The 18,152-nt window shown below is 42.3% G+C and overlaps 1 long non-coding RNA gene across 1 annotated transcript; it reads left to right on the forward strand.

The window, feature by feature from the left end:
• Positions 1 to 918: 918 nt before the first annotated feature.
• On the forward strand, positions 919 to 11,926 carry LOC135183294 (uncharacterized). Its single transcript, XR_010305491.1, has 3 exons — positions 919 to 955; positions 8,173 to 8,347; positions 11,841 to 11,926. It is a non-coding gene; the product is annotated as an uncharacterized LOC135183294 (long non-coding RNA).
• The last annotated feature ends 6,226 nt before the right edge of the window (positions 11,927 to 18,152 follow it).

The raw sequence follows: 18,152 nt of genomic DNA on the forward strand, positions 1-18,152 counted from the left end.
CAATATTCTTCAGTTCATCTCAGCACTTTCACAGCATCATGGAAATTCAAACACTCCATTTCAGTGTGAATAGAAGAAACAATTCTGAGAGAACAAAGAGAGATTCCCATCTGCCCTGGCAAGATTTTTTTTTTTAAACAGCAATTATATTGTTATAGTTTTATGTACAGCAATTTAATAATTTCAACAAAATATATTAACCTTCCCTGCGGCCCAACTTTGTGAAAAATCAATGAAATATTAAAGAGCAGTTTAATGCCATTACATTTGTTTTCTTCTGTGTGACATACATAGAAAGCTTCCTAATTTCTCTTTTGTATTTCAGTGTCTGTTCCAGGTGTGAAGTAACCAGCTTATTTAACATAACACAGACGGTGATCACACAGTCACAGAGTATTTAGGGGCTGGAAGGGACCTTGAAAGATCATGCAGTACACCTGCAGGATCACTGCCTTTGTGTTTTGGTGTTGTGGTGGTTTTTTTTAATTTTTTTTTTTTGTTTGTGTCTGGAGTCCTTTTTTTTTTGGTGTTTGGTGGATTTTTTTGGGTGTGGTTTTTTTTTTGTCTTTTTTTTTTCTGTTATCCTCCTTCTCCCCCATCTTTTTTCTTTCCTCTCCATCTCTTTCTATCCATCTTCCTCCTCTTCTTTCCATCTCCATCCTTTTCCCCCATCTTCCTTTTTTCATCTCCATCTTCATTGTTTTCCTCTCCATCTCCTTCCTTTCAGCACCACCTCCCCTTTTCCACCATAGCTGCCCCTTTCCCTACCCCACACTGCACTTCCCCCTTTTGTCCCCCTAAACTCATATCACCTGGGTTCTATTGGAGTCTCCTCCCACCCCAGGTGTGACCACTTAGCCCCCTGCTGCTCACTCCCCTTTTTAATCAGCTCAGGAGAGCCACACGCCCTAAGCTTGCCCAACTGGGCAGAGGGATCCTCCTCCTGTCATCCTTGGTGAGTCCTGATGGTGCACACTGGGTGAATGGGAGTGGGACAAAAGGCCGGGGGGCCTGGTGGCCCCCCGGTTAGTCAGGAGTAGGCTTGAATGTTACCCTAACATCTTCCATGGGTGCTGGTTGGGCTTCGTTACTTAAGTTGAGCTCCTCTATATTTAGCTCTTCTTTCTGTTCGCTTATGATGAGCTTAAGTACTTGGCTGAACTGGAAGCTCATGGGGGACTCATATTGTGGTGTTGTAGAGGGCTTTTGCAACCAAACCTATTCTAGGAACATGAAGCCCAACCTGCAACCCAACAGTGCTGTGGCCACACACCTCTTGAACATCTCCAGGGATGGTGACTTAGCCTAAATTCTAAAACACTTTTGTTTTGCACTGGAATGAATATTGGTTAAATCTACAGGGTTTTTTTTGTAAGCTATTTAGTTCCTCAGAAAGCAACTAACTGGATATACAGGCTTTTGTGTTGGATGGATCACAGGCTAGTGGAGACAAACAGCCTTGCTTCTCTGGCCAGAAAAGTTTCCTCATGGACCTTTAGTTACCTGCCTGAAGGCACAGGAAGTCCACTGCATAACATGAGTTTTATACTACACTGAAATATCTGCTTCCAATGTGCTGTATTATGTCATCCAGTTATGGCCCCTATGAAGGAGCTGCTGTATGTTTCCTGGTAGTGGAAACACTTTCTGGAGTTCTTTGTCCTCTTTTGGTGGAGTAATTACACCCTACAAACTGGCACAATCTTGTTTTCATCCTAAGGGCTGATAATGCTTGCTGATCAAGAGAAGATGCTCTTTTTGTCTTTTTGAGGGATTTTGTTTTCTTTTTCAGTATGCCTGTTGTGTTCTTTCCTGTGTCCCATGGATATGTGTTTGCCTTTACTGTCCAACTGAACTCATTGTGTACTGGTCTGGGAAACTACAAGCAGGCAGCTCATGCTAAAATAAGCCTGAAGGAATCTTGATGTTGTCTCTCAAGTGTATCATTCACAGGCAGAGATTTTTCCAGATCAATGTGTCTGTAAACCAAAACCGAGCCATAGATCTGCAAATCAGCTGGCAACATAGGAGACATCTTGGAGGTCTTTACACTTAGATGGCATGCTAGATAGCTTCCATGAGAAGTTGTTCAGCAGAAAATCTTTAATTTGCAATGTTTCTGCCTACCAAACTGGGAATCACTTTACTCTAAGCCTTGTTGCTGGAGCAGTGAATATGTTTAAAGGAGAACTGGCAATAATGCAATACTTCTGACAACGAATTTCAGGCAAAAATAAGATCAACCCTATGGGAGAAAGGGCAGTGTGATGAATCATTCCTTTGTTCAGCTGTCCCTGTCATACAAAGCAGAGTACAAGTGCTTGAATAAAAGCACCTAAATTGTTTCATTTCCAGCAATGCATTATCTTTTTCACTTTAAACCATCCATAGTCTATTTTAGCCATATGCAGTATGCCACAGAGCAATTTGGAAAACATTCATCTATCAAGTTTAGCAACTTTCTGGTGTAACTTCAGCGAGCTTCATTGCTTATTCATGTGGAAATGAGTACACCCAACTTGTTTTGCCTTGTTTTGCTACTTTCGCTGGTGTGCAAGGCTGTTTTGGTAGCTGCAAATGGCTTCTCAAGTGACATTTGCTGACATTCAGTGGTGTATATTTATCAGTATTTGTCACCTCACTTCTATATGTGTAATCTATTTTATTTTGTTCTTCATAGCAACCTCCTTTTCACTGTCCATGCCCTGGAAATGATAAATGGCAAAGTGGCATATTTCCCTAGCTGCACTAAAATGTCACTGTGAAAAATCTTTAATGGACTAAGTGTAGCTTTTCAGGTTATAACTTGTCAAGTTATGGAGAAATTCTAGAGTTTCTCCTTAATCCACCATTCTTTGGAACCACACCACTTCAGGCAGAGACTAATTATAAGTTACACCAGTCAGAGCAGGACAAAAATAAATGGACTAGCAACCTTTTGACTCATTTTATGTTTGCTTTCTGTCCTTGTGCTGTGTTACTTCATTACCTCTGTTTAGGCTAATGCTTAATGTGTCTTTCAGTTTAAGTACAAGTATGCACTTATGACGAGATCTATATTATTTTAAAGACTTATTGCTATAGCCCTGAATATATTTACACTACTCCTACCTCTGGGGATTCTAAGAGAAACCCTCCATGCTGGCCAAAGTAACAATAGACAGTAAGAAAGAGTCTATAACTGCACCTGTGATTAAAATGAACACTAACTGAAAATGAATGGGTGAGAGGAAATAGTGGTGCTGTGCTCTTTTAGATCAGGGTAAGAGTGACTGGCTTTATGGTTAGCCTCAGAAATACAGTGTACATCCCTGGACTTGAGTTGTGGAGGTTATCCTCCTTTCAGGTTTCTGTTCCTTTTATTAGTAGTCCTCAATCATCCTTTTGACCATGATGGTCAAGCTCACAAAATGTGTGTGTAAAAGAAAACAGTTTTTGAGAACATTCACCCTAAGTCTGACTGCAGATGATATTTTGGAGTCACTTTTCTTTAGCTTTTTCTGCCTTTGCAATGAATAATTAGAGGAAATATCCTGCTTCCATTTTTTTGCAATCCTAAAGCATCATCTCCAGTTTCCTTCTTTTAGGAGCTAGAGAGCACAAAAGGAATTAAGTGCTGTAACCAGTAAGAACATGTGTTTTGCAGTGAAGAGTGCATTTTTTCTGAGAGACAACAGCACCACTTTAGTTCCTGGTAGGAAGTAGTCAAAATTATTATGTAAGTTTTCTGCTGCTTGTGTGCAGGTGGTATTTTCTTTACCAGTGAGGACAAGAGGTTATAAATCTTGAAGTACTATGCAGCATAAAATACTTGCCTGACTTCTTATCAAGAGCCTGGGTGATTTAGGGTAGAATCTGCTTTCCTCTTCTATTCTCTGTATCAACTCTTACCTTTATTACAAACATGCTGTTAGAAGGCCTCTGCACCTCGTAGTCATACCCCACAAGGCTTACATTTCGCAGTGCTTAGATACTCTGTGATGACTTTCTGCAAGGATGTGACTTTACATCACTATGTCTACAAAATACATCCTCTGGGGCAAATATACTCTTTTGTGACTAAATTTAAAATCACACCAGTCTTAGGAAATTACTTGTTTGTTTGCTGTGTATTGTGCTCTGGAGCACATTTCACTTTATTTCTTATTCTACTAGAATAACAGATCTCAATTAGCAGGAGGACAGTTTTTGTACAGAAAGGAGGACTTGTGTCTGCAAGCTTTTCTCACCCTGATTAAAACAGTTGATATAAAAAAACCCAAACTGCTTCTTCCCATAGCCCTCATTTTACCTTTAGACCTACCTACATACTACTACAGCAATAACTGTTATGGTATTAGCAGACTTTGTCTGTCATGTAGATGCAAGCAAAATTAACTTATAATGCATCTGAGATGAATTCTTAGCATATCTTTAGGTCTTTGCACTGCTGCTTATCTGCAGTTGGTACCCCCCTGAAAATGAGCAGATTCTTTGTGCTTTAACCTAAAACTTCATAGTCTTTTCTCATAACACTGCCACTGGAGGACAAAGGAAAACATTTCTTCAGTGCACTCCACAGCCCTTGAAGTTTACCCCGAGTTAAGTTTACTGGGTTTAGTATCTATCATAGTGAAAGACAGATAAGTATGTTCTGCTACCATTACATTCAAGCATTTGAGGAGCTCTGAAGAGCCTTGGGTCCTTTTTTCAAGACACTTTCTCCCCACTAAGAGGAGTGCAAACTCAGCTGCTGATTGGGGTCAGAACATGACTGAGATTTTAGCTTGTAATGTCCTGGCAGTGCACTGGCCTTCAGAAAGGCATATCTCTGCTCCACAAGTGCCAGGCCAGCTACCTGAAGTGAGGTTGTAGGCAGGTGGGGTTGGTCTCTCCTGCCAGGCAACCAGCAACAGAACAAGGGGACACAGTCTCAAGTTGTGCCGGGGAAAGTATAGGCTGGATGTTAGGAGGAAGTTCTTCCTGGAGAGAGTGATTGGCATTGGAATGGGCTGCCCAGGGAGGTGGTGGAGTCACCATTCCTGAAGGCATTGAAGAAAAGCCTGGATGAGGCACTTATTGCCATGGTCTAGTTGATAGTCTAGGGCTGGGTGCTAGGTTGGCCTGGATGCTCTTGGAGGTCTCTTCCAACCTGGTTGATTCTATGATTCTATTCTATCTTGCAGTTGACATTAAGACTTTCTGCAGAAGATGCCAATCTGACAGATATTTTGTAGCAAGGTGTTGCTACTTCACATTTTACATCCATATACTTTCTTTGACTGTTTATGGTTCTTTTAAATACAACTGTCTTCTGGGTGCCCAAATACCATAGAGGATGGTCTTGCTTTGTGGAAAGACAGAGTAAGTAGAAATAGTTTCCCTAAAGGCTCTTTTTGTAAGGTACACTGCTGCCTGTGGCTTCTTTCCTATGGAGGAAATAATTTAGCCTAGTGTTTGACATATATAAAGATACAACCCTTGGAGTTTGCCAGCATCAGAACAGAGGATGTACTCAAAAGACTTACAGCCCAAACTGCACACAGATTATAAACCTCTTCAGATTGAACAGATCTCATATCTCTATGGCCAAATTGGATATTGCATTATTATAATCTTTTTTATTCTTGCATGTATGTGAAATAGTTCACTTAAACCCCAGAACACTGAACTGAAGACAACTCACATTTTTCCTGTTGGCCTGCTTGATAGGAACATTATTTATTTCTAAAAAATGTTGTAGAGAGGGTCAAAGTTATAATAGGGGGGAGAAAAAAAAAAATCAGTCTGGCCTTTTCTGGAGTGCTTAACTGGTGCCTAATTTTGCTCCAGAGTTTTGAGACTAGAACTAAGGTATCAGCACGATCCAGAGCAGTTTTACACGTATGTGTGGGTAGATTTCTTGGTGCACATCTCAGTGTTGCAGCCCCTCTCCTGTGTCCTGGGTAGATTGCAGGCTAAATTGTGGCCATGTCTCTGCTCTGCTCCCTACACACGCTATAGGTGCAGTTGTCTCTGTGTAAGTCTCTTTGTGGATCTGGGCCTGAGCGTCTTTAAAAATCCCACCCACACGGGACACCCGTAGGTCAGATGAAAAAATTACACAAGCTATTAACTAAAGCTCTTGGCTTACAAAAAGTTACCCACAAGAAAGCTACAGAGGTTAGTGCTGCTCCAGGGCATCCTTAAATCACACTTCAGCAAGTTATGAAGTTATCTTTGGAGAGCAATCATACCAAATTGTCAGTCCTATAAGGATAAATTTACGTGCGTCTGACATGTCAGTTGTCTTCTTTGCCACTTCATTGCAGCTATGATATTTCAGCAGGATGTAACCACCACTGTTCCCCTGCAGGAGAACCTACAGAACTTCCCTCTGTAAACATTTCTTACCTTAGATATTTTGGCATCACAGGGCTGCATCTCTGAATTCATCTACATGTTTGCATAACTCTCACTCACAGGTCACTGCTTGTTTGTCTCAAACTTTTCTCTTTTTCATCTTGATTTATTGTAGCAGAAGGTTCATAGGAACTAACCTTTTGTCCACAGAAGACTCCATACTTCATGTGTGGCTGGGTTTTTCTGTTTTAACTAGTCATGTAATTTAAGATTTTTTTTATTTAATTGAGGAAGTAATCATAGAATCAACCAGGTTGGAAGAGACCTCCAAGCTCAGCCAGTCCAACCTAGCACCCAACCCTGTGGCCAGGAGGAGATTGCTCTCTTCTCTCAGGTGGCCTGCGCCAGGGGAAATTTAGGCTCGAGGTGAGGAGAAAGTTCTTCCCTGAGAGAGTCATTGGACACTGGAATGGGCTGCCCGGGGAGGTGGTGGAGTCGCTGTCCCTGGAGCTGTTCAAGGCAAGATTGGATGTGGCACTTGGTGCCATGGTCTAGCCTTGAGCTCTGTGGTAAAGGGTTGGACTTGATGATCTGTGAGGTCTCTTCCAACCCTGATGATACTGTGATACCTCCAGGGATGGTGACTCCACCACCTCCCTGGGCAGCTTATCATCCTGCACTGGAAAAGTCATTGTCTTCATTGAGAAGGAGCCTAATTTAGTGGTTTTGTTAGCAATCTGTAACGCTGATGCAACATTTCTGTTGTGATTTCTCCCAGGGTTTGGCTGATTTCTTGATGTAACTTCCTGTCATATTGTTCTGCACGTTTGAAAAATTATTTGATCTGGATGAGTCTAAAGTGAACAATGGAAGCTAAGTCTAAAGTGGAGAATGGAAGCTCATGGAGTGAACTTAAGCAAAACAAGCTCCCAGGGAAAAAGGCCTTAATCTTCCTGCAAGCTGAGCACAGTGGCAATGTCGATGCCAAACTGTTCTGATTGCAATTATGCTGGAGCCTGAAACCCTCACTCTAGGTTCATAGCTGAGCATACAGAACTGGTGTTTGGCAGACAGAGACTAGTCTGTGATCCAGTACAAACCATTAACTTAAGTGATAGATAATCCTTATACTCTTAATTTCTGTAAAATAAATACCCCCTGGAGATATGTCTACAGATCTGCATTTCAGCAAGTGATATTTTGCATGCTCTTTAGAGATGCCATGTATTTAGTGCTGCATACTCAGCTGCAAAGTGACCATGTGAATTGAATATGACTCAGCTGCTCTCTGAGGTGGAAATGCAGGCTGGTTTAGACTGGCAGGCAGTAAGAAAAGCTGAAGTGGAGCTAGGAAGGGGAGAAAATATATCTTCACTTCAGCACTGCCATTTTGGTACTGCTGCAGTGTTCTATAGAATTAAGAATTTATGCAGGTGTATAGTAGAGATCTGCTTCGTAACAGCATTTGTTTCTCTTTAATAAAACCAAACTCTTTTAGAAAGTGCTTCTAGGGTATTCCCCCAGAAAGTTCTAGGGAAATGGTGTAAAAGCTGTAATAGTATCACTTCTGAAAATTCCTGCTTATATTTCCTGTTGTCTCCACTGAAAATAAGTTTTCTTCTTCTTTTTTACTGGTCTGATATTATTCCCTTTGCCCACATCAACATACTTCCATCTCCTTGCTCATCCTAGGACAGCTTGGTTTTAATTTTTGAAAAGAATTTTTGTGTCTCCCATTTTTTTTTTTGTGTAACTCTCCTGAAATCTTTGGTCATGATTTGTTCTGAAGTTGTCCATCTCCTTTGGACTGTATTTTGCAAAATAAAATATATCTGACCTCACTGCTAACAGTTTGCAGGGTTCAGAGGAGAATGGAGTGAGACTGAGTAAACCCACCAAAGAAGCTTCCCAGGATTTCACTGGTGTTCCAGTTGTTTCTTGCAGCAAACCCAAGTGCTTTTAGAAGGCTTTTCTTTATATACAAACAAGGAAGATGTACAGCATGCCATCTCTACAGCATACTCAGGTTTGAATTCCTGACCTGCTGTCTAATTATAGATGGCTGTGACAATTCACCCACAGTCTGACAGTTATCCTAGGGCAAGGTGCATTCCACAACTCCTCCTAGGGAGGATCCACTTCCTAAAACAATGTATTCCTCAGTCTTTAGCTGAATGCACATCTGTACATACTAGGTGGGTGCCTGCACAACTGGATTGCAGAACTGCAGTGCAACTGAGCTGCACTTTCTAATGAAATTTATTTTGTAGAAAAATTCCCAATCAGTTCTAATTTGGAAGGCCCAGCTGAGCTCCCACAGTGAGACACATATAGTAAGAGACAGATCATGCTGTGAACAGCCAGTGGGTTGAAGAGATGAAGGCTGAGAAGAAAAGAACAATAGAAAGGTGAAACGGTTTCCTCAGAATCATGCAATGAGTCAGTGGCAGTTTTAGGTCTTCCTAGTGTCAACCACAGCCCATGCTATTTCTCACAGCCTGAGTTTCCAGGCAGGCTACACTTTTATCTGGCCATTGTTGCATTGACTAGATTATTCTTGCATGTAGGTTAATGCATGGGTGCACAAGTTCAGCAGTTCTGAACATCAAGGCATCGTGTACGTAATATGGCACCAACAAAAACTCAGAGGCAGCAGATAAAAAGGATGTCACAGTAAAATGCTGAAAAAGCAGGCTATGAAGCTGTGCTAGTTTGAAGCAAGCTAGAATGTTTTGGTGAGAAGAACTAGATTGCAGGCTGTGAAAGGAAAACAATAGTGATGTCTACTTCACTCATAGGCTTACTGAGAGATACAAGAAGAAGAATCAAAACCTAGATAAAGGCACTTCTCCTGCTGGAGACCTCGGAGCTGCATCTCTCTCTAGCCTCTTTGACTAATCCACTTTACTTCCTAACCCCCTGGCTGAACCTCTATTCTTCCTTGGGATTGGGGTAAGGCTGAGAGGGGTAGGGGGAAGGTGAAGGGGCAGTTGGGAGCCCCTGCTGGGGACTCAGGTTTTTGGGAGGGCTGTTGTGTTTCTGTAGTCCATTTTACCTGTCTATAACTGTATATACTGTAAATATCAGCTAGTCTATTGTGCTAAGCTGTAAGTATAAGCTTCATTCAATTTCCAGACCTGTTGAGTCTAGTCTGGGTGATTTCTAAAGTGTAGGGAGGGGGTGGGGAACACCCAAACCATCACAATGGAATATTCCTTTATCAAGAAGACAAGTGTTTAACAAAATTACTTTAAATTCGAAACATCTTGAAAAAACTGAGATCGAATTTGCAAATGTAATCAAGAATAAAGTGCATTCCTTGGATTACATAGCATTTTTTTGGGGGGGATGTTTTTACATAGCACATTTAGAAAATACTTCCCTGTGACTGGAAATAATTAAAATAGATTTTGGTTATCATTGACTTAAACCAGAACCAGTCCAGTTCTTGGTGAATTTGTTCTCTGTATCATGGTCAGCACCAGCTGACATGCTCACTTGTGTATTGCTGCGAGGCCAACTGCTTAAGGCTAAAGTGTTGCTGTGCTACTCATCTGAGTAATCCTATTAGCAGCAAGAGAATATAGGCATGGATAAATTGTAGAATGGTCAGAAGTGAGAAAATAACCTGACTTCCTTCTCGTTTCTAAAGATGGTCTGTGCAGCTCTATCAGACAGCCTTCCTGTGGTGGTAGCCACAACTTCAAAGCCTTGATCCTTTTGCCTCCTTTCAAGGGTGCCACAATCACGGCAGTTTTTCAATGTGTATTCAGATAGGCACACTCAGAATAGTACTGGGTACATACTCAAATCTATTTGATAAGCTGTCCTCTTTGTTTCCAAAATACTGGCACCAAGATAACACTAGGAATAGAATAGAATCTCAACCAGGTTGGAAGAGACCTCCAAGATCATCCAGTCCAACCTAGCACCCAGCCCTAGCCAGTCAACCAAAACATGGCACTAAGTGCCTCAGCCAGGCTTCTCTTGAACACCTCCAGGGACGGTGCCTCCACCACCTCCCTGAGCAACCCATTCCAATGCCCATCACTCTCTGCCAACAGCTTCCTCCTAACATCCAGCCTATACTTCTCCTGGCACAACTTGAGACTGTGTCCCCTAAAACAAATATAAGGATATGCAGGAAGCTGCTTTTCTCTGTATGTAGGACCAAAAAGTACTTATTCAAGAAATTCAGTATGAAGTAGGACCACAGAGCACTGTTCCCAGGGAGCGACCATGCCTGTGATGGAAAATATGCACGAGAAATTTTGTGTTAAATCTACTTTTGTTAAATTTATTGTAAATTGCAGCTTTTAAGTATTATATTTTAGGGTTAAATTAAAAAAAAAAAAAAAAAAAAAAAGACTTTAACCAGGTAGAAAAATCCTACCACTGGGTTATGCTCAGGTTTTTGCCCGAGGTTCGTGAGACGTACAGGTGTCCAAGAATAGCAGTGTTTGGTTTATTAATGGAATGCCACAACTAATCAGGAGGACAGGTAAGACTGCCTGTTAATAGTAGCTTTCTCAGAACAGCATGGCTACTTCACTGATTAAATAACCTGCTGTAGTGGTTCTGGGAGTTACCCACACCCCCCACCCTGCAGTGAAATCACCCAGACTAGACTCAGTTGGCTGGAAGTTAAGGAATGAAGCTTTACGTTCACAGCTTAGCACAATATACATGCAGGTATTTACAATATATTACAGATATTTACGTCTGTATACAGAAATATACAATTAAAAGTAATACAGAAACACAGTATCCCTCCCAGAAATCAGAGTCCCCCAGAGGGGCTCTCAGCAACCCTTCCACCTTCTTTTCACCCCTCCACTCTTATCCCAGAATCTGCCTTTTGTGCAAGGTGAGTTGGAAGGATCAGAAGCAGAATGATCAGTTGGCTTACACAAATCCAAGCAGAAGCAAGGGAGAAAACATGGACACAGACTCCAACTGCCTTATCTATGTGTGTGTCCTAGTTTTTATACATCTCACCAAGCCTACGAGTGAAGTAGACAATCACCATTGTTTTATTTTCACAGCCTATAATCTATTTTTTTCTCATTAAATATTCCAAATAGCCTCACACCAGCACACCTACCCATTCATCTAGGCCAGACATATGCTAGAAAAAAGTATATACTACCTTTTGCAGTGCACCAGCTCTCAGTGCATGATGGGGTATTGCAAAGGTGGTGAGGGCAAGTGAGAGATCATCCATTAAAAACTTTGTTTCATGCTCAGTGAGACATAATACAATAGGAATGGGACAGAGAGAAGGAATTTGGGTTTTCTGGTTATGAAATTTAGAATCTGATGGTGACATGGACCTCCGTTGTCACTTAGTGATTTTATATTCACTGTGTTAATAATTATGGCTGGGTTAATAGTACCTGAAGTTGCACCCTGTCTGAAAAGAGAATGAGTACTGGCATGTCAAGGATTCAGCTAAAAGTTATTTTTATTTCTCTCTCCTGGATCTTCTTGTTGATCTCATATAAATTTATCTTCATCAGATGAAATGGTAAGATGGCCAAGGACAGATTTTCCTTCCTACAGCATCTTGGAGCTGGTACCAGCTGTGCAAGATGACCGACAAGGTAAGATTTATAGGGATGATTAGGGGGCTGGAGCACTCCCTGCTGAGGAGAGGCTGAAGGACCTGGGGGTTTTTAGTCTGGAGAAGAGAAGACTGAGAGGGGATTTAATAAATGTCTATAAATATCTGAGGGCTGGGAATCAGGAGCAGGGGGACAGGCTCTGCTCACTGCTCCCTGGGATAGGACAAGGAGCAATGGATGGAAGCTGCAGCTCAGGAGGTTCCAGCTCAACACAAGGGGGAACTTCTTTCCTGTAAGGGTTCCAGAGCACTGGCACAGGCTCCCCAGAGAGGTTGTGGAGTCTCCTTCTCTGGAGACTTTTAAGGCCCATCTGGATGTGTTCTCCTGTCACCTGAGATAGATTATGGTCCTGCCCTGGCAGGGGGGTTGGGCTCAATGATATCTTTAGGTCCCTTCCAACCTCTGACTTCCTTTGATAAGAAGCTGACTAAGGTAATTCCAACACCAGTTAACCAATACCCACCACTCCTGCTCAAACCCTTCTGCTTTTGATGGATTAATATCACATTCACTGAGAGACAGAGACCAACAGCAGCCCCACTCCTTAGGCCATGGGCTAAGACACTTATGGAACCCATGAATCAGAAAGTTTCGTATGGGACAAGAAATTTGAGTCTAACACACTCATACCCCAGGAAAAATTTCCTGACCCTGTGCAGGTGACACCAGAGTGAGGACCACCATCACCAAATTTTGCCAGGAAGCAACACCTTTAATCCCTTTTATGAGACATGTGGTCTGCATATAATACTTTGGGGGCAGACCTTCAGGTGAGGCAAACATTACTCCTCTCCTCTGTGTATGTGATGGCAGAAAGGAGGTGTGAAGAAGGAAGAGGAGAAGGAAAAGAGTTGCCTCGTGCTGGCAGACAGGTGGTATTCTTAATCTGCACTATAGCAAGTATCCTGGAAACTAAGGCTGAAAATCGAGGATCTGTAAATCTACCTAGTCCTGTGCCTTTTTGTCTGCATCTGCTGTGGTGAAAAATGTTAAGATCTGCTGTCCAAAAGGCAGGTAGCAACAGTGTTGATGCTTGACAGCCAGCTCCTGTTTTCTCCTGTGCTCCTCTGAAAAAGAATAAAATAAAAAGAGAAAGCAGGCAGAAGTCTTGCAGTTTAACATTGCTGTTAGACTTGGCTTCATCCACTTGGAAACATTAAATTCCAAGTACATTCCAGGAAAATGGTTTTAGGAGACACTTTTCAATACATAAAAAGCTACACGAGTAAACTTGGAATGTGCGAGTACCAGATCTTAAAGCTTGGGATTTAAAACTGCAAAGTGCATAGAAACAAAACCCTTATGGAGACACTAAAATGTCTAATTCATTATTATTTAAAAAAAGATTAAAAAATAATTTCTTGACATTAAAGAGCAATCAAGCACTGAAGAAATTATTTAAAATTTCCCTAGGAAAAAAGCACACTCTAAAATGCTACAAGGGTATTGATGGCTATTAAATATTTACTTTTCTCTCTAGCTCACACTAGAAAGAGTAATTTGTATTTGGCAGAAACTGGCTGCAATTACATTAGTCAATCCAAAAGCCCAACTTGCTCATACAAAATGCAAACAAATTAGTTAAAATCGTTTAATTAGCAGACTGTAAAAATGCAAAGCAAGGCTGGCATAAAAATGTGTGCTAGACAAGTGTACTTTTACAGAATAAACAAAGAGGCAAATATGAGATAGTCCAATAAATCATAACTGAAGGATCATAATGCAACCCCAAACATTTAGGGATAGCCTACTCGAAAGGAAAGTTTCCATGGAGTCTGAAATGTGTTCTTGTAACTCATGTTCAGTCGCCAAGACGTGATTAATACTTTAGCTGAAGTTCTACTTAGCTGAAATCCTCCACTCTTTGGAATATCCAGTTAGGATGTGGCTCATAGAAGAGACATCAAGCCATTTCTTTGTATGTTAGGTATTTGTTTTTGTTTCCACTGTTAGGATAAATAACTGCAAGCAGATGGAAATGTGGAAACAGTTAAGGTAAAAGATAATACACATTTGTTCTTGGAAGTATAAACTGTAGGCATTGTCTGTAAGGACTTGGCTTGCTCATAAAAAAAACATCACTACAGGAACTGTATTACTGTTGTCATTGGTATATTAGACCAAATAGGGCTTTAGCAGCTCTTGCTGAGGAGAGGCTGAGGGAGCTGGGGTTGTTTAGCCCAGAGAAGAGGAGGCTCAGGGGTGACCTCATTGCCATCTACAACTACCTGAAGGGAGGCTGTAGCTAGGTGGGGGTTGGTCTCTTCTGCCAGACAACCAGCAACAGAACAAGGGGACACAGTCTCAAGTTGTGCCGGGGGAAGTATAGGCTGGATGCTAGGAGGAAGTTCTTCCTAGAGAGAGTGATTGGCATTGGAATGGGCTGCCCAGGGAGGTGGTGGAGTCACTGTCACAGAGAGGTGCTGGAGAAAAGCCTGGCTGAGGCAGTGCCATGGTCTAGCCTTGAGCTCTGTGGTAAAGGGTTGGTCTTGATGATCTGTGAGGTCTCTTCCAACCTTGATAATACTGTGATACTGGCTAGGGCTGGGTGCTAGGTTGGACTGGATGATCTTGGAGGTATCTTCCAACCTGTTTGATTCCATGACTCTATGATTCTGTGACTCAGTCTCTCATCTGTGGTCTTTTAACTCCCTAGTTAATATATTATAGGTACAACGGTCCATTATGACTCATAAGCTATCATATAAATGAAGCTATTTTGAAGTTATGATCTGAATTTGTCTCCATATCTTTCTCACCTCATCACATGTTCTTCTGTCCTTCAAAATGTCTAGCTGTCTGAAGCCACCTTCCTTCCTCTTGCCACCTGACAGATGGCAGAAGGTGGGTGGCTTTGGCAAAATTAATTAGGGATGCATTGGAGAATCAATAACCATGGACACCCTCTGGCAAAAATATGATGTTGTTTGGCACAAAGAATGTTTGCATGAAAGTATTGCAACAGGAGGAATAACCTAACTACCATGGAGAAGAGGTCACCCAATAGAAAACATCCTTAGTAAAGGGAGAGAAGTGTGGCCACAAGGTGTGGTCGTTATCACTGTTACCACTTCTAGCACATAACAGCTGACTCATTTGGTTACTGTCACTGCAGTAGTTGATTGCAGAACCTTCACTCCCCCATGCTCTCTCCACTTAGGCAGATTGCCTCACTGTGCTCAGTATCTTCAGGCCATCACTCTTTTTCATGGAGAATGTTTATGTGGTGGAAGAATGTTTTAGTTTGGAAGAGACCTCAGAGATCATCTAGCTCACCATAGGCAAGGGCACTTCCCACTAGAACAGGATGCTAAAGGCCTCGTCCAACCTGGCCTTGAACACCTCCAGAGAGGGAGCAGCCACAGGCTCCCTGGTCAACCTGTGCCTGTGTCTCACCACCCTCACTGCAAAGAATAATTTCCTAACATCTAGCTTAAATCTCCCTTCTGCCAAGCTAAACCCATTCCTCCTCATCCTGTCATTACAAGACCTTGTAAATAGTCCCTCCCCAGCCCTTCTGGAGCCCCCTTCAGATACTGGAAGGTCTCCTTGAAGCCTTCTTTTCTTCAGGCTGCAGAGCTCCAACTCTCTCAGCCTGTCCTCATAGCAGAGCTGTTGCAGCCCTCTGAGCATCTTCATGGCCTCCTCTGGACTGGCTCCAACAGTTCCATGGCCTTCTTGTGCTGGGGGCTCCAGAACTGCACACAGGACTCCAGGTGGGGTCTCAGGAGAGCAGAGCCAAGGGGCAGAATCCCCTCCCTTGCTGTGCTGGCCACACTGCTCTCACTGCAGCCCAGCACAGGGTTGTTGTCTGGGCTGCACTCATACTGCAGGCTCCTGTTGAGCTTTTCATCACCCCAGACCCCAGGTCCTTTTCCTCAGGGCTGCTCTCAGCCATTTCCCACCCAGGCTGGAGTTGTGCTTGGGATCATTCTGACCCAGGTGCATGACCTTACACTTGGCCATGTTGAATGTCATGAGGTTGGCCTGGGCCCACCTGTCCAGCCTGTGCAGGTCCCTTTGGATGGATCCCTGCCCTCTATCAAGTTGACTGTGCCACACATCTTGGTGTCATCTGCAAACTTGCTGAGGATGCACTGATTCCTCTGTCCATGTCACTTACAAAGATGTTAAAATACCTCACTCTACAAAATATCCCTGCTGGTTTCAGTGCCACTGGAGAAGTGGATGTAAAAATAAGGTCCCATGGAGGTAACTGCAAAATACTTTAATATGAAGCTTAAATAGCAATGTATCATTATGTGTTGACTCAGTGCTTGACAAATGGTTTTAAGAATGGTAAAATTAATGAGCCACATCACAGAAATTACCTTTCCCACTTTCTCATCCACCACCACACAACCTCATCTCACATTTTCCATATGCTGGGAGTCTTGAATCCTGCAAAGTTTCCTGATGAGAAAGGACAAACTAAGTATGTTAGATATATGAAGGTTAAAGAAAATACCCACAACAAAGCCCACACAATTACTGGCATCAAAAACAACACTTAAAAGAATCAAAGCCTGGGGCATGAGAGAAGTTCCATCATGTGGGAAACTTCCATCACGTGGAAAAGAAATTCCATTGTGGTGTCTCAATATGTGTTGCTCCACAGGTGGCATCAGTGACAGGCAGGAGATAAGATGGCTGCTCCATCTTTGCTGTGACCATGCTAACAAATCTAGGTTCAGTGGTTGCTACCTCTTCTGCAGGAGTCATGGGTCTGAAAAGCAAAATACAACCTAGCTTTCCCAGCTTGCTGTCCTGTGTTATGCTGTTGTTGCCTCTACAGACCTAGGCAAGCCTAGGTGACCTAATCAGATTCCTGCCTGGCACACAGGCTGTTCATTCTTCTCTCTAGGTGCTAGCATCTCTATTATCCCCTAGTTGCCAAATGTTATGAAAGGAATATCTATAGCTTGAACAGAGCTATCCACCTTCTTAGAGCTATCAGCCACTTGCATGCAGTTTACCAGTGAGGCAGATGACCTGGGAGGAGTAATTCAGCCTGTCTCACCTCAACCCATTCAGGAAAACCTCCCTGTCTTATGATGAAGTCCAAAGCCCAAGAGAAGGCATGCCATATTCCCTACCACCTTACTTCACTGGGAACAGCAATCCAGTATCTATCCATAAACTAGCTTCATAAATCAGATGTCCTGCTTTCACAACCTGGCTTACTCTTGTGGTGAGACTTCCACTAGGTTCAGTGACTTCAGCTGATGCACAGATTGTATCTGGTTGCCTCCATTTGTAGTGAAAGAGGGACATAGAGGGTAAGGAGAAAAATGGCAGACATACACAGTTATTCTAGCTCTGGTAAGCCTGTATAAAGAGATATGAGGAGTAAGTGTTGAGATCCTGAAGGAAAGCTGAGCAGGAGAATACGTTGGATGGGAAAGCAGATAGATCAGAAAGTGTACACCATGACACAGGGAGACAATATGACAGGGACAGAAAATAGAAGCAAAACAAGACAAAATAGCTATACCATGACATAAAGTGGAAAGAAAAACACAAGTGGCAAAGAAAACTAGTTGCATATTTCATTGCCTGAAACAATGCTCATAGCTGCGATTTGAGAGTACGAATCAGGCTTGATTTCATAGGTAAGCACAGCGTGTTCACTGCTGGGAAAGGCATGAAGGAGTCAAGTCAGGAAGAGAGAAGAAGACCCCAAATGGTCAGTTTTCTCAAGGATAGAAGGCTACTGCTGGAGATTCACAGGAGTCTGAGCTGAGATCTATATTAACACAGAATTGCTCAAGATAGAAAAACTGAGACTTATGTGAAGAATTTATTTTAAAAGCCCTCTTGATACTGAGTGTCTTAGAAGTCAGTAAATTCCATCTCGGTAATGACAATGTAGGTTGGGAAAACAAATACATCTATATGGTGATGAGCACTAAATTAGCTATTTCAACTTGGGAAATATAACTTGAAGAGCCTGCCCGGTGCTCGGCAGCAGCAAAAAGAATAACTAGGATAATTCCAGAGGACAAATCAGAAACTGTTCTGCCTGTGATCAAAACAAATGTAGGTAAACCTAGAAAAATACACCTGAAAGCAGAAAGAAAAGTCAGCTGCAGTGAATAGCTTCTGAGTGAGAACTGGTAAAACAGAAGAAAAAAATTTGAGTGGACAAAAATGACTAAGGGCTAACGTGGGCTGTTACTTCTTCAGGAGACGTAGAGAAGGCATGAA

This window comes from Pogoniulus pusillus, chromosome 18 (assembly GCF_015220805.1).
Source record: "Pogoniulus pusillus isolate bPogPus1 chromosome 18, bPogPus1.pri, whole genome shotgun sequence".
NCBI classification, from domain to species: Eukaryota; Metazoa; Chordata; class Aves; order Piciformes; family Lybiidae; genus Pogoniulus; species Pogoniulus pusillus.